Source organism: Rhinopithecus roxellana, chromosome 16 (genome assembly GCF_007565055.1).
Source record: "Rhinopithecus roxellana isolate Shanxi Qingling chromosome 16, ASM756505v1, whole genome shotgun sequence".
NCBI classification, from domain to species: domain Eukaryota; kingdom Metazoa; phylum Chordata; class Mammalia; order Primates; family Cercopithecidae; genus Rhinopithecus; species Rhinopithecus roxellana.
In genome coordinates this window covers 58619651-58646878 of record NC_044564.1, presented here as the reverse complement: position 1 = coordinate 58646878, position 27228 = coordinate 58619651, and the positions used below count along the sequence as shown (strand labels likewise).

The window sequence follows — 27228 nt, the reverse complement described above, 5'->3', positions numbered from 1 at the left end:
AGACAGTAAAAAGATCAGTGATTGCCATAGGGTTAAGGGGGAGGGAGGGACAAACAGAACACAGAGAACTTTCAGGGCAGTGAGACTACTCTGTATGTTACTGTAATGATGGACATGTCATTATACTTTTATACAAACCTGAAGAATTTAGATGTACCAAAAGTAAACGCTAATGTAAAGTATGGACTTTAGGTGATCATGATGTGTCAATGAAGATTAATCAATTGGAACAAACATACCCCTGAGGTGAGGGATGTGGATAATTGAGGACGCTATGCATGTGTTGGGGCAGAGGGTATATGGAAAACCTCTGTATCTTCCATTCAATTTTACTATGAATGTAAAACTACTCTAAAAATGAAGTTTATTAAAAAGAAGAAGAAGAAGGTATGGCAGCCAATGATGTGGTGATGACAATCCGCAGCCTGCCTACCTCCTGTGCCTCAGTGCTTGGGTCTGGATGTTCATCCTCCCTGCCCGGGACTGGGCTATGTACCAGTCATCTCCCTTCACCCTCACCCTGGGGGTTCACTCTGTCTGTGCTAACCTCCCATTTTCTTATCCCTGTATAATTTAGATAATAGAACACTTTAGAAGTATCTCTGCTCATTTAAATACTAATCATTCTCAGGAGCCCAATATTATAAAGTAGAGCTGAGTGACCCACTTTCTCACCCTAAAAGAAAATCAGAATTCAAGAACCCAGCATTTCCAGTTGTTTCTTCTTAGAGAGAGGACTGCTGATTCGCTTGTTTTGATGACACACATCCGCCAGTAACTTCCCAAAAACTTGTGTGTTGTTCTGAGCCTTTTGAGGGCTCTGTGGTTTAGATCAGGATATTCTTGGCTTTCTCCATTTCAGGATTAAGATTCAGGTCTCTTGCATCTGCTAAAGTAAGTTAACAGTCATTCTGCTTTTCAGCTTCCAAAATGTATTGCTATTGTCTTTTTGCCTTTTCTTCCCATCCTTATGGATTTCAATTATCCTTTAAAAAAGATAATTCCTTTGCTATAACTTTAGTAGGATTTTAAGAGGGAGGGGAGTTATATGGGTGTCAAATCCATCATCATTACCATCCTATAGCCTTTTTCTACACCAATTTTCTGATTTAGCATGTAAAACTAATACTTAACACTTAAAGCTATGAATTAAAGTTATAAGTTTAGCAAATCTTAATATTTGTATATGCTCCAATACTATTTATAAACTGACTTCAACTTAAATAACAAGCTTAAATAATTACTGAAGTGTGCATATGAAATTAAAATTACTACACCAGCCTTTATTCTAACAGGCTAAAATTATTTTATGTTTTAGAAATGATAAAACATTAAACATGTACAGATTCCTTAATGCAAAAACATAAATAATTTATATTTGGTTTTCTTAAAAAATTCTACTCAGTTCTAAATCTGAGGTGAAAGATGCTAATTTATATAATCCCAAACAATTTTGGGATATCTTCCCAAATATTTTTGTATTTACCATCCCCTCTTACAATGATTTATTAACTACCAAAGAGACTCCTTGTGGGATGATGACAGAATTGTCACAACACGGATGGAACACGTGAATCCCCATGTGTCTACAGTAGGGACTGTTTCCGAATTCTTTCATCTCTCTAGGCAAATTAGCCATACTTACCTACACTACTATATTAATTGATTGGATTTTACATTTTTTTGGATTTCAAAGGATATAAATTGTTTTTATGTGTACTCTTGAAAACCTTTGAACTGTAGAGACTCTTACAATCTTCTTATCTACTCCCTATTAAAGTTAAGCCTCTTCCACGTAATAAAATGACTTTCAATTACCCTCTTGATCTTCTTGGTTGCAACTTCTAGGCTTATTCTACGGACATAATTAAAGGCAAAAACTAGAGGAGCTAAGGCAAAAATCAAGATGCAATATAAAGCAAAGAGTCTTAAGAAATTTGATCTCTGCTGCATCCTTTCACACATAATCCCCAGGGGCTCTATTACCAAATGTAAAATGTGCTTGACCAGGCTGTGAATCCACTGGGGCTTCACCCTGGGGGAACATGGGAGCACACAAGGGGAGGAGAATGTACCTGTCTAATTGTACAGCTGTGGCTCAATATATACTAAATGTGTTCATGGAGCCAAACCAGGGAAAATGGAAACTACTTCTCATGTCATCGTCACGTGGGCCTTAAAGAAGCCCAGTGGAAAATAGCTTTATGGATGGTTGGAGACGAGCAAGCTTGCCAAGACTGATTGTCAATAGTAAGAATGTGCTGGTGATGTCTGCTGGAAGATTGAGGCCCCACAGTGACACTGACACTACTTATTTTATGTGCTATGGAAAAGAAAAAAAAAGGGCTTGGAAAACTAGCTTCAGTCACTGTACTGTGAGTCAGTTTATGGAGTTGCTCGAAGTTATGACTATGAAACAATCAAATCCAGAAGAAGTTCTACCAGGGACAACTAATCTTCAGTAATACCACTGGCTTCTATCTGTGTCTGTTCTTCTTCCAAGCTGCCAGTAACTGCCTCAACACCTTTAATATGTATGTCTTCTCCATGTCATGCTTTTTACTTTCTCACAATTTTGGTTTATCCCAATGGCCACAGCTGGTGAATGAGCCCTCTTGTCTTAGGAGATACATACTTTCAGCCTCAGACTGTCTCCATTTCAAACTCCTGAGGACACAAACATCACTGCCCTGCTCTTTTCAGTTGGGGCAGAGTTTCTTTTATACAACACCACCTCATGGGCCAATGTTTCCACTGCCCTTGAATCAGGTCCCCACTCCTGGGCCTACCAGCTGTTGCGGGGTGGGAGCATTAATGCTGGGTTGAAACCTGGTGCTAAGGTCAGGGAAATTTCTTTTAGAAAAGGCATGGATATGACAGACACCATGATGGACATTTCTGGTACATATGGCTTGGAGGCTAATGACAGGCAAACTCATTTCTTTGATCCTCTTGCCTTTTCTTCAGGAAGAGAATTCAAAAAGCTAAGGGACAGAATGCCTGGGAGTGCCTATAGGTGAACCAGAAACAAATATCTCTTTATCTGCCTTTAATTATTCCTAAGGAGAGACATTTGGGGTTCAAAGTTTGGGAAGAATAATCTTTTGGGTTTGAAGACTCTTGACTAATGAAAGACCTTTGGCCATTGACCGTCTTTTTCCTTCTTTTTGCTACTCTCATGTTGGAGGGCTAGGAATGTTTTCTGTTTGGAATGCCTCTGGAAATCCTACAGGAATAAGGATAGACCAGAGGATGGGGGAAGGAAGCTGCCTGCTTGAGGCTTGCTCCAGTTTCATTTAATTGTTTACCTACTTATTTACTTATTTTTTAGAGAAAGGTCTTCTCTGTAGTTCAGGCTGGAGTGCAGTAGTGCAATCACAGCTCACTGCAGCCTCCAACTCCTGGGCTCGAGTGATCCTCCCACCTCAGCCTCCCAAGAAGCTAGGAATACAGGTACATGTCACCACACACAACTAATTTTGGTATTTTTTATGGAGATGGGGGTCTGTTGCTTAGGCTGGCCTAGAACTCCTGGGCTCAAGCAGTCCTCCCACCTCAGCCTCCCAAAGCACTGGGATTACATGCATGAGCCACTGTGCCCAACCATTGTTCTAGTTTTAAACAAGAGAGGGCAAGTAGGACCTTCAGATTTCACTCTAAATTAATATTACTGAGCCTTCCATGGTGAGAAGGTAGCAGGATTCAAGCCAGAAGTATTGCCAGGATTGATAATTGAGCCATTTTGGCTGAGACATTTCTTGGTGGGCTCTCTGGGAAGCCAGCAGGTGAGCAATGAAGTACACCATTGTGATGGACATGAACATAACTTCTGACCAAGATAAATGTCACCATAAATCTATGACTAGCCAATCTGTCCTCTGCTGTTTGAGCTAAAGGATGGCATGATGAGATTGCCGCCTCATCCTGTTCCACTGCCTCCCAGGTCTCTGGCCCAAGGTAAGGATGTTCTCCTGGCCCTGGGCACTTGGCCCAGGTGGGCATATTGGGCTTCTGACAGGTTCCCTTCAGCTTTTCTTCCTTCCAGCAGACCCAAAAGATCCAGTTTCATTTGTCCCCGGTGGCCCCAGTCATTCTTTTACCTGGGTTTTCTCCATTTCCAGACCCAGTGAAAAGTAAAGAACAGGATACCTCCCTCCTCTTCCTACCCATCCAGCCACAATCCACAAGCAAACATACAGGGATTCAGGTGTCTTCAAGATCTTAGATTGTATTAATGATGGGGTCTCCTTTGAGGTGTGATGGTTTCTCCTTCACTAACTCACTACCCTGCACTGTCCTGGGCATTGGGCCAGCCTAGCAATTCCCTTCTCCATCAGGGAAGGATATCGGGGGATGAACATGAGGTTCATCCTCAAGGCTTGGGGGCCTTTATTTACGTGTCAGTGATAATAAAAATAAAATAATAAAATATAAATAATAAAAATATAACAAGTAAGAGGAGAATAGGTACTATTTACTGAAGGCTGGCTCTCAGACAGGTGCCATGCCAAATTTTGACATACATATTTATTTAAGCCTCACAACAGTCCAGTGAACTAGATAGAATCTCCATTTTAAAGAGAGACAGAAATGGTAATAAGTTTGCCCAAGGTTACACAATGAGTAGAGCCAGAATTCAATCTCAGGTTTATCTGACTCCAAAATACTTTAGTCTCTGTGAAAATAATATATTCATTTTATTAAAATATCCATGCCTAAAGGAAAGAATAAAGAAGACCGTGAAGAATCACATGTAATTCCATTGCTCAGATATAATCACCATCAACATTTGGGTATTTCTTTTTAGACCTTTTCCCTCTATGCATCCACGTAGAAATACACATATATCAAGCACATATTCATTCATATGTCAAATAATTTTTGAATATATACTATGTTGTGGGTACTGCTCTACAGGCTGGACTAGTCCTGACCTTGTCCTGACCTTGAAGAGCTTACGTTCTAGTGGAGGAGTCAGAAAATAAGCAAATAGGCCAGGCTGGGCACGGGGGCTTATGCCTGTAATCCCAGCACTTTGGGAGGTCGAGGTGGGAGGATCACTTGAGGTTAGAAATTCAAGACCAGCCTGACCAACATGGCAAAACCCCATCTCTTCTAAAAATACAAAAATTAGCCGGTCATGGTGGTGGGTGCATGTAGTCCCAGCTACTTGGGAGGCTCAGGTGGGAGAATCACTTGAACCCAGGAGGCAGAGGCTGCCACTGCACTACAGCTTGGGTGACAGAGCAAGACTCTGTCAAGAAAGAAAGAAAAGAAAGAAAAGAAAGAAAAGAAAAGAAAAGAAAAGAAAAGAAAAGAAAAGAAAAGAAAAGAAGAAAGAAAGAAAGAAAGAAAGAAAGAAAGAAAGAAAGAAAGAAAGAAAGAAAGAAAGAAAGAAAGAAAGAAAGAAAGAAAGAGAGAGAGAAAATAAGCAAAGAACCAAACAAATTTGTATTATAATGTATGTTATCAGGTCTGGCTACACAGTTGTGCACTGAAGAACTCCAGGGGGAGCCAATCACACTGCAGTTAAAGTGAATGACATCCCCAGGAATTGGGCAGTGCACAACCTATACCACACATAACGGGTAATTATATGAGACATAAAGCAGAATAAGGATAAATATTATTTTATGAATAGGAGATTGGAAAATACCTCTTTGATTAGGGAATATTCAAGAGTTATCTTAAGAAAGTGAGAGAGCAAACTCAGAGGAATCTGAGAGAAGAGACTTTCAGGTGAGGAAATAGCAAATGCAAAAACCCTAAGGCAAGGATGTTCTGGGCATGATTGGGGAACAGCAAAGGGGCTGGTGGGTGTTGAGGGCAGTGAGTGAGAGGAAAAGGGTGGGATCAGAGAGGTAGTGGGGGCCAGATCATAGGGCCTCGCGGACATGGTAAAAACTTTGGAATTTATTTTGTGTGTTGGAAGTCACCGGTGAGTTGTAAGCAGAGATGAACACCTTCAGGATTAGTCTGGCTGCTGTCTAGAGAACACAGTGGGGAGGTAGAGAGGTCAGGTAGAATCAGAGAGTGATACTGGTAGCTTAAACTAGGCTGAGAGCTGTGGAGTTATAAGAAGTAGGAAATGTTCTAGGGTGTTGCTAACAGCAGATCTCAGGTAGTATCAGCAAAATTGCCAATGCATCACTGCAGGATGTGAGAGAAACAGGGAAGTCGGAGTGACCCACGTGGACAGGGGGATGTCATGAGACTTGGAGCACAGAAGGGGCATGTCTGGGAAAAACAAAAAATTCCATTTGGGGAACTTAAATGTGAGATGCCTGTTAAGCAGCCAAGCAGAGATGTGTTGACTGGAGATAGTGTTTTGGAATTTGCACTGTATAGGTGTTTAAATCCATGGGCCAGATAAGATCTCCTACAGAGAGTATAAAAAAGAGAAGAGGTCTGACGACTGAGTCCTGGAGCAAAGCTACATGAAAAAGTAAGGGAAATGAGGAGAATCCAGCAAAATCATCTAAGAACGGACAGCCAAAGAAGCAAGAGGAAAAGCAGAAGGGTTTGATGTCCCGTAAGCCAAACAAAGGAAGGGTTATAAGCAGGAGAGAATGATTAGCTACAACAAAGGCTGCTGGAAGATTAAGTACGGGGGTAGAAACTGACCATCTAATGGGCGATGTTGACCCAAGTTTGGCATTGATGACTTCACAAGAGCAGTTTGAATGGAATAGTAGGAAGAAAAACACAATCGAAGTAAGTTTAGGAGAAAATGTACAGGAAGGAAATAGAGGCAAAAATAAATATTTCCAAAAGTTTTGCTGTGAAGGGAAGAAAAGGTGACATGGTAACTTGTAGGAGATGGGAGTCAAGGGAATTTTCATATTTCATTTTAGTTTTTTGAACAAGTCATATTATGACAAGTTTTTAAGGTGGTGGTAACTATCCAGAAGAAAAGGGGGATGTGACTATGATGGGTCCATGCCCTAAGAGGAGGCAGAATGAGTAGAGTCTTGTATACAAGTTGAGCAATATGTCTTTGCTAGAATAATGGTCACTTATTAATTATAATAAAAGGGAACATATAAATATGTGTAATGGGCATATACTATATATATTACCTTAATGTCTACTTTTTAATTGGCTATCTTATGATAATATTACTTCATAAATAAAATTAGATCAATACCATATGGTCTCACAGTATTTCAGAGCATGCGTCTTCCATAATTTATTTAATCAATTTCCTCTTATTGGACATTTTGGTTGTTTTTAGTTGTTCACTGATACACAGAATGAAAAGCCAGGCTCTTGGACTCTGGTACCCTGACTCTGTGCTTCTTGCAGAAGTCATCCTGAGCTAGTGATGTGGGGCTGCCCCTGTCCAAGCTTAATCCCCCCTCTAAGGTTGGAACCCTGCTCTACACTCAAGACGCAGAGCACAGACGGGAAGAATCACTTGATCCCCTGCTAATCATGCCACTTGTTCCAACCTCAGCCTCTACCAGCCAGAGGGATGTGCCCACTCTGTGCTGGGTAGGGCATAGAAGAGTTGAAATAGACACTGCTTCTTCCTGCTTTGCAACTTAAAAGAGCTAAAAAAAAAAATCTGTAAACTGCCATGGGGCCATAGTCTCTAGCCTTGGAGTTTGAGAATATTCTAGATCTAATTATATTAAATGTTTTCTTTTAAAAAATATTTTTAGAGAGAGAAAAACTGAAAGCACAAAAAACTAAATAGCATGCTCTAAATTTCCCAGCAAAAAATAAAATTAAAAAAAAAAAGCTGAGAATCCCACTCAGATCTGTCTAACACTAAAGCACTCTTTCCTCCCCACTTTCCACTGCGCTCCGTGTTTCACAAAGCCCTGCACTCCATCACTTCACAGCCTTCCCAGGCTTTCCAAGCATAGCAAGGCAACCCCTTCCTGGGAACAGAGTCCACCCTGAGCCAAGGCCTCAGGGCTTCTTAGAGTCCAGGGTAGGCCCTTCCAGCTTTATCTCCAACGTCTCCTTCCTATACTCTGTGAAGCCACAAAGGCCACTTCCTAGTTGCAGTTCCAGTGTATCCTGCAATCTTCTGCTCCTTTCCTTTCCTTCTGCCCTTTCTATGTCCAATGCCCTTCCTTAGCTCCAAATTTTGTTCTACTCACTCTTCAAGTTCTGGCTTATATGCCACCTCCTCCAGGAAGATTCACCCAGTGTTATTGGGCTTGCCCACCTCAAAACTCCTACAGCAGTTTATCTGTCCCTGTCTCATGAGCCTTAACACTTACTATCTTGTTTGGAGGTCATTTTCACATATATCACATATTTTCTCCCCTAACTTCATCAGACTAGAAGCTACTTGAGGGAAGGGATTATGTCTAAATTATCTAAGTAATTCCTCCTGTACCTGGCCCAGTGCCTGGCATAAAGTAGGTACATGTTTGAAGGATGGATAAATGGATGGATGGATGGATAGATGGATGAATGGATAGATGCATGGATAGATGCATGGATGGATGCATGGATGGATGGATACATGGATGGATGGATGCATGGATGCATGGACGGATTTCCTACCTACTCCTGGCTTGATAACTTTTTTGGATGAGTTTATTTTGTTTTATTTAAATTTTAGAACCTGTCCTTACTGACATGGTTATGTAGAGCTGTCCCTAGTGCCTCAAAATTCCCTAATACATGTCTTTCTTCCATTCCTGTTGTTGTTAGTTGCCTAGAAGCTCCAACCCTTCTCCATCTCATCTGCTTAAATATATTACTCTGGGTTTTTCATAATTACCTCGCTCAAATATTCCTAGTTGAAAAGTAAAGTAATAGGCACTTATAATATAGTCTTGCCAGGAGCATCTGCATTTTAATAGGATAAAATAGGGAAAAAGTACAGGTTTCTAGTAAAGGTATTTTAGACACCATGATAGGAGGTGGACAGAAACTTGCCTAATTGCCTATTCTCTGACTGGTAAGGGTGGTCCTGTGGCCAGGCTTCCTGTGGCTGAGTAGCAATTAACACAAGGAGTCCACATCATTTCCTTTCACCCCTACCTCGACCCAGGAACTGACAGCAGAACATCTCATGGTTATTGTCTCAAATGATAGACACTTTTGGCCATGCTAGACACTTTGGCAGGCACTAACTTGGGGGCTACAGAGGTCACAGTGCCCAAGAGTAGCTCTTCTCAAGGGTTAAAGTGCACTAGCAAATCTGCAAGCTAGAGACCCTGGGCCGAGGGGGAGAGAGAAGGAAATGCACTAGTAAGGCCTAGCCCATGCTCTAGATGTCTGAAAGCCAAGAGCAGGGATAGAGGCGCTTTCCACAGATGCACCAGGAGGCAGGAAGCCACCAATCTGCCCTTCTGGGCCCTCTCCCCAGGAGCAGGACATCAAGGGCATGTAGGAGAGTTCCCTGAGCTTAGGAAGGCCAAAGCAAGCAGGTTGGGAGACAGGAGTCACTACTACCCCAGCAGCTGAGCCCCAGTCTGTCTCCAGGGAAGTAGCCCCCTCTACCTAAGCCAGGCTGATCTTCCTAGCGTCCTACTCTGGAGATGTCTTGGCAGCAGTCAGGAAGCCAAGAGGAATCATTTGAGCACCTGCTCTGCACTAATCCCTGGGATCAGCAAGGCTATAAAAGAAGGACTCATTCATGGAGGAACCAAGGGGTAATGAACAGAAGTATGGGGCTTGGGACTGAACTCAGTTCCACCATTACCAGCTATGTAGCTTTGATGAAAACATCCACTTTTTACCAGGCTTCACTTGGCATAAAATTATAATAAAATAGTACTTATTGGCCGGGCACGGTGGCTCAAGCCTGTAATCCCAGCACTTTGGGAGGCCGAGACAGGTGGATCACGAGGTCAGGAGATCGAGACCATCCTGGCTAACACGGTGAAACCCCGTCTCTACTAAAAATACAAACAATTAGCCGGGCAAGGTGGCGGCGCCTGTAGTCCCAGCTACTCGGGAGGCTGAGGCAGGAGAATGGCGTGAACCCGGGAGGCGGAGCTTGCAGTGAGCTGAGATCCGGCCACTGCACTCCAGCCTGGGCGACAGAGCAAGACTCCGTCTCAAAAAAAAAAAAAAAAAAAAAAAAAAAAAAAAAAAAAAAAAAATAGTACTTACTTAATTGATTGGGGAGTAAGAAATGTAAGGCACCCAGCACAATGCCCGCACTCATAGTATGAGTTCAAGTAATGTTAGCAGTTGTCAAGGAGATTCCAGTCTGGCTGGTCTGTACATTAGAAATGATATTCAAGCAATGGATAGGAGAGAGAAGTAGCATTCCTAACACACATATACCACCAGCACACCCCACTTTCAGATCCATAACCCTACCACTGCCAAGGAGAGCTGGCACCAGCCACTGGATGCCCTGCTGCTCTTCTGGCCTGGCATCCAAGACCCTCCAAAGCATGTTCTGGTCTTAGCTTCAATCTTCATTTGTATCCACTTCCTTCAAACCCCTGACATTCTGGCCACACCCAATCACTGCCCCTACTCCTATTGTTCCTGTCCCTGAGTCCTTGTGGGCTAATTATGCTGACTATGTTGTCACCAGTGTCAACATCCTCTCAATCACTCAAACCTAAAATAAAAAGCCATTTTTGCCTGGGCGCAGTGGCTTACACCTATAATTCCAGCACTTTGGGAAGCCAAGGTGGGTAGATCACTTGAACTCCTGGCCTAGGCAACATAGTGAAAACCCATCTCTACTAAAAATACAAAAATTACCCAGGCGTGGTGGTGCATGCCTGTAATCCCTGCTACTCGAGGGGCTGAGGCAGGAGAATCACTTGAACCTGGGAAGAGGAGGTTGCAGTGAGCTGAGATCTCACCACTGCACTCCAACTTGGGCAACAGAGTGAGACTCTGTCTCAAAAATAAATAAAATTAAATTAAAATTAAAATTTCTTTTTTAAAAAAGCCCTCTTCTCCAGGAAGTCTCCCTAACCTCCAAACTGGAATAAAACTTAACCTCCTCTTAGCTTCCACAACACTTTTAAGGTTTGTGACTCCAGAATGGAATGCTCTGTATTTTCTCAAGTCCCCCTTTGAAGTGCAAGTAAATCAAAGGCATAAGGACTTTCTGCCAAGTTTAGAATGCTCTGGATGTAACAATACACTGAGAAGGGACATGGGGCACAATTAAGCCACCTTGCTTATTATTCACCAGACCCAGAAGGCTCCAGCCACCACGCTCCATTCCCAAGACAGCAGCCTCATGCTGCCTTCAGTGGCTAGCTCTAAGAAACCTGTGGCTCTCCATCCCTTCTTAGTCCCCGGGGAAGTGGAGCTCTCTCTGTCTGAACCTTAGATCAATTGCTCTGCTGGCAGCCTTGAGACATTCCAGTTATTCTCATATTCATAGAATCTTCCTCTCAACTTTTCTGCTTTGTGTGGCTTTAAAACTGCTCCCAATATCTGCTTCATTTTGCTGTTCACACAAGTCTTCATGTTTCTCAGATTTTAAAAACATATTCTCTATCTTTGATATTAGCCAGACATCCTTGGGCACTTCTCTGATCATGCCCCCCATGCAGGCTACTGGCTGTCAACGTTAAACCCTGCAAAGCTCTCTGCCTTGGGCTTTCATCAAAGGAAACCACAGGAAACCCACCCTTATACTTGCTGTAGCAAAATCATTGAGAGCCCTGTCATCTAGACCATCGAATGTCTGCTATAAAAGCCACCCATGTGAGACATTTCTTTGAGAATCTACTGCTTAGAAAAGCTCTTCCTTCTCCCCTGAGAAATGTTCCATAATTCTCTTCTGATCATGAGGATTATGTAACAGTTCATGCCCCAGTTTTGGTTTTTAGCTGCCAAGAGCTTGGCATCTAAAGAAGGCCTTGTTAAAGAAACTTAGCTTATTGTTCAATTCTTATGCTCCTTCCTTTAGATTTCTAGATTTCTAGAACAATTCAGCCTGTTCTGCTTGGGTCTTTTGATTATTCCACCTAGGGTATGGGTTCAACCTGCTACCTCTGTCTGTCACTGGTGGGTCTTTAGTCATCCCAGGAGGATGGTACACACACAAAGCCTTCCCATCCTCTATACCTCCTTATTCCTAGACCTTTTTGTCTTGTGTTCTATTTTTCTGGAATGCAGCTTGGGAATTTAGGGAGTCCTAATATTTGAGATGGGAGTAAAAAGAAAGAATTGAAAAGTTAGTTCCCTTTTCCCCTTTTTAAAGAAAAACTGGTTTTATTTTTATCAAATATATACATGACCATAATGTAGACACAATTTTTCACCTATTTTAGTTGATTCTTTTAGTGTTACTTTTAAGTAATTTTCATAGAGATTATTTCTATTTATATTCAGCTATTTCTTGGCTTTTCATTTTAAGAAGTACTCACTGACTTACCACTATGGAACATGAGGATGTAAATCCCGTTTGCCACCATCACCCCACTTCTCATCTCCCCCTATTCTCAGTAAGTCATATAGAAACTTTGATTGAAGTAATATTTGTTTATGTTATTATGATTACATAAGTGCTATAGCTGAGCCATGTAGTATACTACAATTTCTTTTCCTTTCCAGCACATTTTGTCTTTCCTGAATGTAACATCTTTTAATATCTTCATTGTTTGTTTTTCATTTGCTTGCTTTTATGTTCTGATCACTAATTTAACCTCAAGTCTGCCCTCCAGTTGTGTCTCTCTCTTCATACCTTCAAGGACAGTTTAAGTATTCTATTGCTTTCCTCTTCTAGATGAAATCTCTCCCAAAGCATTTTGACCTGTTTGAATATGGACTGGTTGATCTCTAAGTCCACTACACAGCAGCAGTAAAAAGCCCTACTAGCCAAAGGAGAAAACTGTTATCTGAACCTGATAAGAGATGTATCTATGGGAAAGGGGTCACCCAGTGGGAGTCATGGTCCTAGGTAGGATGCATCCTCTGCCAAACTGAAGTTCAGAAGGGATGAACATGAGCGATAAATATTACAACCTTAGTTTCTTCCTGCTGATCTCCTGCCCACATCTCTATTGGTCAAACCCAATGGTAAATCCACACGCAAGGGAGCTCAGATAATGTAGTCCATAGACATCAGTCTCCTGAAGCAAAGAGAAGGATAGAGACTAGAACTGAAGAAGCAAACTAAGAATAACTAGCAAATCATGTCTTTCTATTTTTGGTTTATTTGTTATTTCAGAATAGCACATTCACCGGTAACTTTCTGAGAAAGGTCACATGAGAGGTAAATTACTTAAGTATTTATAAATGCAAAAATATCTTTCTGCCTTAAGCTAAATTGATAGTTTGGCTGGATATAGAATTCAAGGTTGGAAGTAATTTTGCCTCTATATGCAAATTCATCTTCTACATTTCATTGTGCCTTCTCTTACATTTCTATGTCATTGTGTTTTTATGCCTTTTAAATAATCATTTCACTATAATTTTAATGAAGCTTTAGGGTGGAGACAGAGGTAAATGGATGTATTTATTTCTTCCATCTTCATCTGGGAGTCCAATGATTGTTTCTCGAGGGTGCGATCAAACAAACGCATACAGTTTAAATAAACTTATCTCACTCATGCACTTTTTTTTACATGGGGCAGAATCAAAGGAGAAATTCACACCAGGTTAACTATTTCATTGGATTCTTTACAAATCTATCAATAGAACAGTAATAGGACTACTCTCCTTAGAGTTTTTTTTAATAAAAAGATTACTCTCCTTAGAGTTTTATGTTATATATTTGAGTAATATTTTCAGTTCTCAAAGCACTTTTTCCTATTCATTTTCATTGGTCCTTGAAATGACTCTATGTAGTAGACAGGGTAGGCATTGCTATCCCGCTTACAGATGAGAAACCTGAAGCTCAAAGAGGTTGACTCATTTATCCAACTTAGTGGCAGAGACAAGGCTCAAACCTAGGTCTTGAATGCCAAGGTTGGTGCCTTTCCTTCCATCCATGCTTTCTGCAAAGGCGATATTTATATTTTTATAAACCACTCAGAATGGCAATCAAAGTGGTTTTGGATTCATTTTCCACAGAGTGCCCACATTGGCTCATGACAGTATTTGGACCATCTGTGGAAGACTAAAGAATCATAAGATCTCTGAACTCCAGAACGCTTGGACACAGGGTGGGGAACGTCACACACCAGGGCCTGTCATGGGCGGGGGGAGGGGGGCAGGGATAGCATTAGGAGATATACTTAATGTAAATGACGAGTTAACAGGTGCAGCACACCAACATGGCACATGTATATATATATATGTAACAAACCTGCACGTTGTGCACATGTAAAGTATAATAACAATAAAAAAATAGTTTAAAAAAATCTCTGGACTCCAACTCTAAGAGATTCTGATTTATAAGGTCTGAAGTGCAGATCAAGAATATCTATTTTGTTTTTAGATTTTTTTTTGTTTTTTGAGATGGAGTTTTGCTCTTGTTGCCCAGGCTGGACTGCGATGGCACAATCTCGGCTCATTGCAATCTCTGCCTCCAAGGTTCAAGCAATTCTCCTGCTTCGGCCTCCTGAGTAGCTGGGATTACAGGCATGCACCACTATGCCCAGCTAATTTTGTATTTTTAGTAGAGACAGGGTTTCACCATATCAGTCAGGCTGGTCTCGAACTCCTGACCTCAGGTGATCCACCCACCTCGGCCTCCCAAATTGCTGGGATTGCAGGTGTGAGCCACCGCACCCGGCCAATGATATCTATTTTTAAATAGCTTTCTAGGTGATATTGGAATGTAGCTTGATTGAAAACTGCCCCCCCTAAAAGGACTGGAAGTGGTCTGGAGGGTCCCGTAGGCTTCAAGGCCTGGGTAAGTGAATGGCAGTTCCCAGAATGTGACCATTTAATCTTTCAGACAGCAGCCATCCCAGCCTGCCACAGTCTAAGCTAACAACTTCATCTCTTCTAGTCCTTCCCAAGGACCTCGTCGGACCTCACTTCTGCCCTCATTACCCGGTCCTGCCCACTCACACAATGAAGACTCTCTTGCCAGCTCCCTCGGCTGCTCCATTTTAGCTTGTAAGACATCAGGGACTCAACTTCCTGAAACTACTAAAGTGAAACACTTCCTCCCTAATAACTTAGGACCTCTTATGGAACTTAGTTCTCTAAGGAGCCAGAGGGAAGAATAAGAAAGCACTCTGCTCAGTCTCTGATTGGTGGCCACAAAAATGTTATCCCAGGCTCTCAGGTGGTCCCCTAGCTGGGAAATACAAAATCCAAATACCTTTAAGTCAGAGATGGAGCACCTTGGCATCTAAATGCCAGTAACTATGTATGAAGGCCTCATGGTACACAGTGGAGGAAGCCAATTTTCTAGAACCTGAAGGTCTCTGAGCTGAAGAAGGTCAAAGAATGACAGAGAGAAAGAGAAGAGGGCTGAACAACAAGAGTCTCAATGCTTTATTTACCAATGAGAGTATAAGAAGACTGAGCCTATTCAGAGAACCGATGGGAACAACCACCATAGTAACTTAGCAAGGGATACAGAAAACCTCCAGGAAAGAACTGCCCTAAGGCAGGGGCTGGTGCCTGAGCTTATACACAGTAACTCAGCCATTGGAGAAGAGGGATGATTTTGCATATTCTGTAATGTCCTTACCCTTGAACCCCAAGGTGTGTCCCAGTGATATGGTCTGGCTGTGTTCCTACCCAAATCTCATCTTGAATTCCCATGTGTTGTGGCAGGGACCTGGTGGGAGGTAATTGAATCATGGGGATGGGTCTTTCCCACACTGTTCTCATGATAGTGAATAAGTCTCATGAGATCTGATGGTTTTATATGGAAGAGTTTTCCTGCACAAGCTCTCTCTGCCTGCTGCCATCCATGTAAGACGTGACTTGCTCCTCCTTGCCTTCCACCATGATTGTGAGGCTTCCCCAGTCATGTGGAACTGTAAGTCCATTAAACCTCTTTCTTTTGGAAATTGTCCAGTCTCAGGTATGACTTTATCATCAGTGTGAAAAAAAGACTAAGACACCCAGGATACCTACCACTTCCGGAGTCCTCTTTTAAGGTGTCTCTTCCACATAAGTCACCTTGCTCTTAACACAAGACCCCCAAGCCCCTAGTCCAGAAAATGGCCTGGAGTGGGAATGCAATCCAAGGGTAGTCAATGGAGGCTAAAGCAGAATGTGAGGTAGCTTGGAACAGGAAGTCTCAAACAGCCAGCAGTTGCTCATGCCTGTAATCCCAGCACTTTGGGATGCTGAAGTGAGAATAGCCTGAGCTCAAGAGTTCGACACTAGCCTGGGCAACATAGCAAGACCTCATCTCTACTAAATATAAAAAGTCAAAATTAGCTGAGCATGGTGGCATGCACCTGTAATCCCAGCTACTTGGGAGGCTGAGGCAGGTGGATCACTACAGTCTGCAGTGAGCCATGATCATACCACTGCACTCCAGCCTGGGCAACAGAGTAAGACCTTGTAGGAAAAAAAATTTTTTTAAAAAGAGGTCTCAAATAGAGGAGGCCAACTAAGCAAGCCAATCTGATTCCTAAAGAAATTAGTTTATTTAACAAATATTTACTGAGCACCATGTTTAGACATTTTAAAAATCTTATTTAATAAATGCTTCTACTGCATGTACTCTGTGCCAGACACTAATCTATGTGCTTTATAAATATTAATTCATTTAATTCTCATAACAGCTGTATAAGTTAAACTACTATTATTATCTCTTTTTAAGGTAAAGAAAACTAAAGGTGCAGAGAGCCTAAGTAACTTGCCCCAAGGTGTATCAATTAATCAATTAATTATTGAGCGGTAGAGACACTCTTTTATGTATTAGAGATAGATCAATAAACAAAAGAGACAAAACTCTACGCCCTCCTCATACTGATAATTTTTGGTTTGAATGTTTAAAGAGAGAGTCAGTTGAGTGGCAATGGGAGCAGAAGCTAAAAAAACCAAAACAAAAAACCAACTTGAAAGCTGACAGGGAGGCCATGTGGCAGCAAAGTGTTCAAAAGGAAGGTAAGGGGAGGTGACTGCAGATGATAGAAAAGTTAAAGGCCAGTGAACTGAGGGTGAGGGCCCAATAGGAGAAGCAAGTCACATGAAGACCTGCCTGTTGCCAGCAATGTCATGTTCATGAGGCCCAGATTCTTCCTAGAGCCCTAAGGCCCAGGTATGCAGTTGAATTTTTTATCCTCTTATTTCTACAATAAGACCACCAGTACTGAATATGAGTAATTTTTGTTCTTCATATTTTTAAGAACCTCCAACATTCAGCCCTCTGGTGCCCATTATAATCCCTTATGAAACTAAGGACTGCACAAAGCTAAACCCAAAAAGCCAGCATGCACAAAAAATCTCCTTGAAAGGTTAAAAGCATGAAATTGCACTGTTTTGGGACAAGCACGACCATGGAGAGAGGCGCAAAGGTGGGATGACAATCACTCCTGCTTCAGAGAAGTGCAGGGCTGGCACAGGATAATGCCCTTGGGGATCAGCCTCAGTTAACCACCAACTCAACAGAAACAGTGGCAGAAGTCCCAGACCTGCAATTCTCCACTTCAACCAGCAGGCGGTGCAGCAGCACATCACTGCAACGTATGCATTTAACAGCGGCCTTGTTACATTTGTTTCTGGGAGTAAGGTGGGGTAACTTCAGCATCATCAACAGGGCTGAGAAGAAAGGTCCTCTCCCTCCACCTGGAGGGCAGCGACAGCTGAGAAAGCTGACATTTCTGAAGTAACATTGGGGAAGAAATAGAGCAAAATGGCAGTCACATGTGGAAACTGAGGATTTTATGAGCACATCTGAGATGCCCCATGGGAACTCTCAGAAACAATTTGGAAGCATTTAATACGAGACTGGACATATTGCAATAGCATCTTGTAGTTAAAACAAAACTAATGGTTTGTTTTTTCCCTGAGAACCCATTTAAACCTTCAGGTTGATGTGATGTGGGTGAACATAAGTAATTCTTTGATTTTCCTTTGTCTCACCTCAGTTGATGCTGTGCTGCATGGGGAAGGCTGTGTTCTTTAAAGCTGAGCCAAATCACATTGATCCTCATTCTCACCTCTGCTGTGTCTCTGGAAGACACATTCCAGAGCATTGAGTCAACTTGATGATGGTAGGGAACACTCAGCAGGAAGCTTCAGTAATTCCAGTGCAAGTCAGAAAGATTATTTGGCAAGGGTTTGCTCACTGGAATGTGGTCCATTAGGCAGGGGAGTCAGCCATGGTCAGAAAGACCTTCAGAGCTGGAAACTTCCATAGGAATTGGCTTTCTCACATCACAGACGAGGGAACTGATGAGATTTTGTGTGTCCATTGCAGGAATTTCACACAACCATACCCTTCCTCCATATCAAGATTTACCAGCTCCTGCTACTCTCCCCAAAAAGAGGGCCAACCCTCCTAGTGCCCTAAGCAAATTGGCTTTCTCCTCTCATCCCTTTCCTTCACTGGTGTGTTCAGGACAATACTTGGGAAAGCTTATTTTTGACCAAAAATTCCAGCCTAACTTAATGAGCTGTATAGTCTTCAGTACGGCAAGATCCCAAGAAGTTGCAAGATTGATGATGATGATGATGATGAACAGCAATAATGACAGTAGCAATATGCACTTTTTGAGCTGGGCAGTATACTAAATACTTTATATACATTCCCTCACTGAATGTTCACCCCTCTTCAGAAATAAGTATTATTCTTATAGTACCAATAGAGACACTGAGGTTCAAAAGTCAAGATATACACTCCAAGTCGCCAACTTAATAAGTAGTAAAGGGAAGATTTGTACCCATATCTGCCTGACTCTGAAGCTCATCTCTCCTCATCTCTTGTTAGATGAGATTCAATATCTACCTTCTCATTTCAGGAAGGAAAGGGAGATCAGGTGTTCGGGAGGCTGAACATACTGCACTAGAAGGCCATTTCTACCTTCGTTCTCTGTAACTGGTTCCCATTGACCAAGTCCATCTGCCGCCTACCTTCTTAGAGGTCCCAGGCATTTTCTACAGACTGGTAGGAAAACTGGGGTAGTCAAAAATCTTCTTAAATTAGGAAAATATTAGTTTATTCAGTGGGGAAAGAAAACCTAGGGGCAAAAAGAGCCTAGAGAGTCAGTCTTGAGGAAAATCAAGTCAACCACATTCACAATCCTATTCATTTTCTAATCCATTTAAATGGAATTCTAATTGCATAAAACAACTAATTTTGCTCATTAAGGTTCAATTAAATTCATCTGAAACTCAGGATAATGGCACTGTTGTTGAACAGCCATATTAAAGATGAAACATAATCTCTCTTGACTCCATTTCCTTTGACAAAATGAAGTTCAGCTGCTAATGAGCCCACACTACCAGGCTTCGTTTATAAATGGCAACAAAGAGTGCCAGTTTTTGAACAGCAGTTTTTTTATTATCATCAGCAGCAGCCATTTCCTTTGTCACCAAAATACACAGAAATGATTACGAGGCCTTTTTTTCTCATTATGGCTTTGATTTGGGGGTAAAAATATGAAATGAATAGCTGCATAATCATATCACAGTAAAATCACACATTGAAAGTCCATAGGGGGTGGCCTCAAAGCCTTGATGCAGGGCATTCTATGAGCTGAGCAGACATTTCAATTTCCAGCCTTTCAGGTCTCAGACGATCCCTCCCCTAGAGTCTAAATCTCTTTGTTTCAGGGCAAACAAGAAATGCTTCTCCCTACCTAGGTGGCCCATAACCCTGTATTTTTGTAGCCTCAGGAAAGAACCTGTTTGCTCTCTAGAGTCAAGAAAGAGTCTGTCTAGTGTGAGTCTGCCTTGGCAGACAGCCTTGTCAGCCTCTGGCACACCTAATCCCTTCTATGGGCAGCCATCAGGATGGCAGCAGACTGCCATGACTCGCCTCAGGGCCTTGCTGTGTTCACAGCTGACCTCACCTGGCAGAGCACCTGTGCCTGTCAGCCGTACTGCCACTTTCTAGCCCAGAGATGTCAATCTAGTGCCCAAAGTTAAGGCAAATGCTAATGTTACCAGGGGGTCCTTGCTCCCAGAGCTCCCATGATGGTGGCGGGCCATTCCAAGATGGTGGCAAGCCTCATGTTCTCTGACCTGGGGTTCTTGGCCTCACGGATTCCAAGGAATGGAATCTTGGGCCATGTGGTGAGTGTACAGCTCTATTAGAAACTGTGGGTCATGGAAGAGAACCGTGGAACCCAGTGACTAGTGTCCAGCTCGATTAGAAAGAACCCGGGCACTTAGCCGTGCAGGAAGAATGGCAAGCCTTTAGCCTGACTGGGAGTGGCAATGGGCGCCTCGCTAGACCAGGAGCACAGCAGACCAGGAGCACAGCACCCTGCCGGATCCAGAGGGATGGAAGTCAGCGGTGGGTCTTTGGCGGCAGCAAACAGCAAACAGGTGAGTGAAAGCTCAGCTTGAGCCGTAACAAACACAGACCATAAGAGAGTGCAGCTGCAAGATTTAATAGAGTGAAAACAGAGCTCCCATACAAAGGGAGGGAACCCAAGGAGGGTAGCCCTTGCCAGGTCGAATGTCTGGGTTTATATCCCATTGTCCCTCCCGCTGTGCTCTCAGGCGATAGATGATTGGCTATTTCTTTACCTCCTGTTTTTGCCTAATCAGCATTTTAGTGAGCTCTCTTCACTACCTGATTGGTCAGGTGTGAGCTAAGTTGCAAGCCCTGTGTTTAAAGGTGGATGTGGTCACCTTCCCAGCTAGGCTTAGGGATTCTTAGTTGGCCTAGGAAATCCAGCTAGTCCCGTCTCTCACTGTCAGCCCCTAGCCCAGTGTATTAGTCACAGTTCTACATAAAAACAGAACCGATAAGGTATATAGAGATAGATATAGATGGTATAGATACAGATATAGATATAGATATAGATGATTAGATAAAGAGAGATAGGACAGGGGATTTATTAGGGGAATTGATTGTGTGAGTAGGGAGGCTAAGTCCCACGATAAGCTGCTTGCAAGTCAGAGAACCAGGGAAACCAGAAGCATAGTTCAGCCCAAGTTTGAGTTTGAGGACTGAGAACTGAGGAGCCACTGGTACCTGTCCTGGTGTCTGAAGGCCAGAGTACCTGCAGTTCTGATGTCCAAGAGCAGGAGAAGCTAGGTGTCCCAACTCCAGAAGAGAGAGAGAGAGCAAATTCATCTTTCCTCTGCCTTTTCATTCTATCTGAGCCCTTAGCCAATTGGATGATGCCCATTCACACTGGGTGAGGGGTATATTAGTTTGTTCCCATGCTGCTAATAAATACATACCTGAGACTCAGTAATTTATAAATGAAAGAGGTTTAATGGACTCACAGTTCTACATGGCTAAGGCCTCACAATCATGGTAGAAGGCAAAGAAGGAGCAAAGGTATGTCTTACATGGTGGCAGACAAGAGAGTGTGTGCAGGGGAACTGCCCTTTATAAACCATCAGATCTTGTGAGTCTTATTCACTGTCAGGAGAACAGCATGGGAAAGACCCACACCCATGATTCAATTACCTCCCACCAGGTCCCTCCCACTACACGTAGAAATTATAGGAGCTACAACTCAAGATGAGATTTGGGTGGGCACACAGCCAAACCATATCAGAGGGATTCCTCTTTACTGAGCTCACTGATTCAAATGCCAGTCTTTTCTGGAACACTCTGACAGACACAGCCAGAAATAATGCTTCACCAGCTATCTGGTTAGCCCTTAACCCAGTCAAGTTGACACCTAAAATCAACCATCACACCAGTGAGAGCACAAGTCTGGCCAAGTGGCATTCAATCAGGAAAGTGTCTGGTATTCAACCAAGCTTGGTGAGCATCTGATATGTGCAGGGTGTTGCAGGAAATATGGAGAAAAATCAGGCCTGTGGAGCACGGTGTGAATAGAACACCTAAAATAAGAATGCAGGTCCATAATCCCGTATCCCAAACACTCGGAGCTAGGTTTGTTTTGTGTGAATTCAGAACTGTTCAGATTCTAGAAAGGCCTACCAAATATCATATACTACCTAACACCCCACGTGAATATTTTGAGGTGATGTGTGTGAATATTCATACTAAATGAATGAATAATGTAAACAGTTTCATATCAGTTCAGATCATTTTGCTTCTAAATGAGTTATGAGTTAGGAAAATTTTCCTGGGAGCAAAGGAAGACCCACCTAGGAGGGGAAGAAAAAGGGGTTCTATCTGAAATATGATGAACGACTGGATCCATCTGACAGTACCCTCTGGAGTCCCCTTGCACCCTGGAAAGAACACAGGTGTAGTGAACAGAGAGGTGTTAACCTTACTGGAACCCCTGGACTCCTACAGGTGGAGTATGAAAGGCCCATTTCTGAGTGTGGGGCCAAGGGATTTGCCTTTCTCCAGAGCTGCTGCAAGAAGTCTGTGTCCAGTGTTGCTGAGGCTGCTGGAGCTGAGGATCAGACTCCCCCATAGTCCCCCAGGCTCAGCCTTCCAGGGCAGCTCTGTGGCCAGCATGTGCCTTCCCTCTTTGTAGCCTGTCTTCCATTGAAAAGACTCACCACCCCCACTAGCACAATCATACACCTGGCCCAATCAACAGAAGGCAAGTCCACATTTGGCCAACTGTATAGCCTTTGCAAATGGGTGAGTATACTAAGTAATATATTCAAAATAAATCTTCATACCTAAGAATATATATTCTTATGAAAATATTCACCTAATGCCCCTTAGTCTCCAGGAGCTGTGACAGCAACACATTGAACATTTTTTTTAACTTTGCATGATTTTTTTTTTTAATGCTGTAATAGGCCTGGCACAATGGTTCATACTTGTAATCCTAACACTTTGGGAGGCCAAGGTAGGTGGATCACTTGAGCCCAGGAGTTTGTGACCGGCCTGGGCAACATGGCAAAACCGTCTCTACAAAAAATACAAAAATTAGCTGGGTGTGGTGGCATGTGCCTACTTAGGAGACTGAGGTGGGAAGATCACTTGAGCCTGGGAGGCAGAGGTTGCAGTGAGCCAAGATCACCCCCACTATACTCCAGCCTGGGCAACACAGCAAGACCTTGACTGAAATACAAAAAAATAAAATACTGTAATATATGGAGACAGAATGAATACTATTCAATGAAAACTAAGCAGCTAATTGTGGAATTAACAATGGTGGCTGTACGACCTTGTGAACATACTAAAAACCACTTGATTTTACATTTTAAAGGGTGAATTTTATGGTATATGGATTATCAATTAAAAAAAAAAAACCTAAACAGTTGAAAGTTAACCGTGAAATGACTTTCAGCTCCACTGCAGTCCTATGGCCACAGCCTGAGACCTATCCCCACCGGAATCTCAAATGTAGAAATCTGAAACCAATGCCCTTCCCTCAGACCACGCCTCCTGATGAAAGACCTCTCAGTCTCCCTCCTGCTATATCTGCTGCACAGTTGTCTTCGTTTTCTATTGGTGCTATAATGAATAAATTTAGTGGCTTAAAACAACACGCATGTATACTCTTACAGTTCCGGAGGCCAGACGTCTGAAATCAGTGTCACTGAGCTCCTGTCAACATGTCAGCAGGGCTGGTTCCGTGCAGAGGCTTCTGGGGCCAAACCGTCCCCTTGCCTTTCCAGTTTCTAGAAGCCACCCACATTCCTTGTTTCTGGTCCTTTCCTCTATCTTCAAAGCAGATACCCTCCATCCCAAGGCCTTGTTTGTCACTGACCCTCCTGCTTCCCTCTTAGGAAGAATGTGATTCGCACTGAGCACACCCAGATAATCCAGGATAACCTCCTTGTCTCAAGCCTTTAACTCAGTAACATCTACAAAGTCTGTTTTTGCCATGTAAGGTGACATTCGCAGGCTCCGGGATGAGGCTATGGACATCTTTAGGAGCCATGATCCAGTCTCCCACGGCCTTCCACTCCCTAGAGAGTCTTCTCTTTCCTCCCACTCAGTCCCCTCTTGACATCAACTACCTTTCTTATCCAACCCAAAAAATGAGTTGAAAGAAACTGTTCTTTCCGGCATCTTCAATTCTCTCACACTCTTTTCCTTACATCAAACCCACCTGGATACTCCCTCCTGGAACAATTCTATAATCTGCCTTCTCTGTTCTTATAATCAAGAAATCGGTCTTACCGAATAAAATCTCCCCTTTCCTGTATAAAACCTGCAACTCCATCTCTGCTCCTAATCCCTTTCCCTCCCTTTGGGATTTCTCCAGAAATTATTGTTTAGATTCTCCATCTCTGCCCTTCATCTAGATCCTTTCCCTCAGAAATTAATATTTTCTCCTATCAAAAAGAAAAAGTGGCCGGGCGCAGTGGCTCAATCCTGTAATCCCAGCACTTTGGGAGGCTGAAGCAGGCGGATCAGTTGAGGTCAGGGGTTCGAGACCAGCCTGGCCAACATGGTGAAACCCTGTCTCTACTAAAATACAAAAATTAGTCAAGCATGGTGGTGCATGCCTGTAGTCCCAGCTACTCGGGAGGCTGAAACAGGATAAATGCTTGAACCCAGGAGGCAGAGGTTGCAGTGAGCTGAGATCATGCCACTGCACTCCAGCCTGGGCAATAGACCGAGACTCCATCTCAGAACAACAACAAAGAAAAACAAAAAAAGAAAAAATGAGGACTTCTTGTTCTGGGCTTGTTTCTCCCTGGCTAAGTATAATTTAAAATCCTAGACACAGTACAACAAATAAACCTAAGAGAACTACGAAGTGTTGAAGGAGGAAAGCAGACTAACAAGGACTTTAGGATTTAAGGAATCTGTGTGAACAGGGTTCAGTTCTCTGGGTTTTCTTTTTATCTCCCATATATCCTGGACTTAGAACTGGAAAATCCTGTAAATGGCAACAACCAACAAGCAAACACAATTTAAAAAGAAAAAAAGCCCCAGGAAAAGTCTGTTCTGTCTAGTCAAAGAACAGGAAAAGGAGCAATCCCTCAAAACAAAAATGTTGATAATACTCCTCCTACCCCTATCAAACACAAGGCACGGCCTCCTGCTTCCACAGTGTCAGTGAAGACAAACAGGAAGTCTGGGATTCCCCTCCACACTTGGTGGCAGCAAGTGACCCAGGACGAGGCTTCCCTCCCCACCTCCCAGCACTGTGTTGCTGGACTGCGCGTGGGGTTCTGCACTCCTTTCTCCCAATTACATGATCTTACTTGGATTTTGTAACATTTTTTTTTTTGCTTTGACCACTGCTTCTTCTTGAAACATGCTCTTCCCTTGCTGTGTCCAGGAAACCACAGTATCCTGGGTTTCCCCTCTCACTGAGCTTTTCAACCCCCACGCCCAGGATCATCTTTTCCTACCCAATTATGTTTAGCCATTCTCTAGGGTTCTGATCTTTGCTCCTTTCTTTATTCATGTGACATGTTTTCTAAGTAGCCTGCCTTCCATTCCCCTAGATTTTTACTTACTTAAAAAAAAAAAAAGTCAAAAAAAGAATACTAATCCTGGAAAATGGAAAAAAAAAAAGTCACATTCATTGAAGTGTAATTTACACATAGTTCACCCATTTTAGTGTTACGTTCTATGAATTTTGACAAATATATACAGTCTTGTTACCACCATCATAATCAAGATAAAGAATATCTCCATCACCCCCAAAATGTTCCCTTATATTCTTTGTTGTCATCCTTTCCCCCACCTCCAGTCCTTGGCAACCACTGGATCTGTTTTCTGTCCCTATAGTTTTGCCTTTGCCAGGAGGTAATTTTCCTGTACACTTTTACATCTAACAATAAAGACAATGCCTTCACATTCATCTCTCTCTCTAATGTTAACCTTTCGAGCTTCAGACTCACCTCTCCGATGTCTCCTGTTTGGGTCAGATTTAGGATTTTTTCTTCATGCGTTGAGAAGGTTGAGTGATTCCAAAGTTACCCAACCTCTGTGAGTTTTAGTTTTATTCCATAAAAGAGGGTAATGGTACTTATTTTGCTGATTTCTTGGGGAGGTTAAATAAGATAAACGTCACCAAGGAGACTACAAAACTGGATGTACACAATAGATGCACAATATATCATTAATATCGGTTGCTTTTGATGAAGTTTCATTTCCTCAAAGGGACCTCAAAGTTCCCTGGCCACCTTCGGATACTGAAGCACGGGGTTTCTGAGTCATAGGCCCACTTGCTGGAGAGTTCAGGCCTCACCAGAGACTAGAAATCATTCTCCCCACTGGCCAGTGCTATGTGTTGCTATAACACGTCAGGTGAGAGGATGTATAACTCTTCAGATAACTGCTCATCTGAATTCTCAGAGACTTTGCAGGACAATTGAGTCTTGCAACCAACCAATTACTTCATGTAATGAGAATGCCTCAGGATCTCTGGTTAGCTTCAAGTTTATGGGGCTGATTTATATCTGAAATGAAGATTGTTTCATTTCAGATTCCTTTTACTTAAAGGCAAAAATAAAGCACAATGTTATCTTGCAGCAGATACTGCTCCAATGATTATTCATAAGGCCTCCAGGGCATTTCTAGTAATGTGTGCATGAATGGCCTTGTTTCACACTGGATGGGTACAGGGAGAGGTGGCAGACCCACTCACTCCTACACAGTTCTGTATTCTCGGTCTCCACATTTCCACATACTGTGACTCAGTAGCAATGTGTAATACATTCTGGGAAGCCATGTGATACTTCAGTGGATGCTGCTTCTCAATTTCTCTCTAGTTGAACTAAAAGAAAAAAAAAAAAAAGGTCCTTTAATAAAAGTAAACTGACAAGGATCACATTGTTCTCATTTCAAACACACAAAAAGGAATTAAAATGTTATGAAATATGCCAGGCCATTTTTACTAATCCCTTAACCTCCAGAGAAAGGGCTTGCAATTAGTGTTACATTAGAATCGTCATAGCTTAGCAATTTTTTAATACTAGAAGGACTTCAGCTGATTTTATGCTATACATATACACTAAACATGCAGTTAGTGTAACCAAAAAAATTAAAATTACAATTGAGGTGCCACACAGTAAGTGAAAAAGGTGTAATGGTCTGTCTGGTCATAGAGCTAATAACCACTTTATGCAGAATGCAGTGAAACAAAGGTGCCTTTCTCAATAGCCAGAGTGCATTTGTGGCCAGCACTATTTTACTAAGGCCATATACAGCTGTACTTGGTTACAGGCACATTTGTTAAGTGAGACTATAAAAAACAGCTGTATTTGAGATCACATAGACCTCTGCACATTTTCTCCCTGTGGCAGCCAATCAGAAATCTTGCTGACAGGCAAACTTGTACAGAACAAATGATCCTATTTAGATTAATTCCTCTTAATGCCTTACCCAGGCCTACTTTCCTGGCATATGACGTAGAGAGCAGGTCAGTTCCATTCAAAACC

The 27228-nt window shown here is 42.5% G+C and overlaps 1 long non-coding RNA gene across 1 annotated transcript; it reads right to left on the bottom strand.

The window, feature by feature from the left end:
- Positions 1–27228, bottom strand: LOC115894007. Its single transcript, XR_004054062.1, has 3 exons — positions 27173–27228; positions 25687–26564; positions 1–889 (listed from the first exon to the last, which is right to left on the bottom strand). It is a non-coding gene; the product is annotated as an uncharacterized LOC115894007 (long non-coding RNA).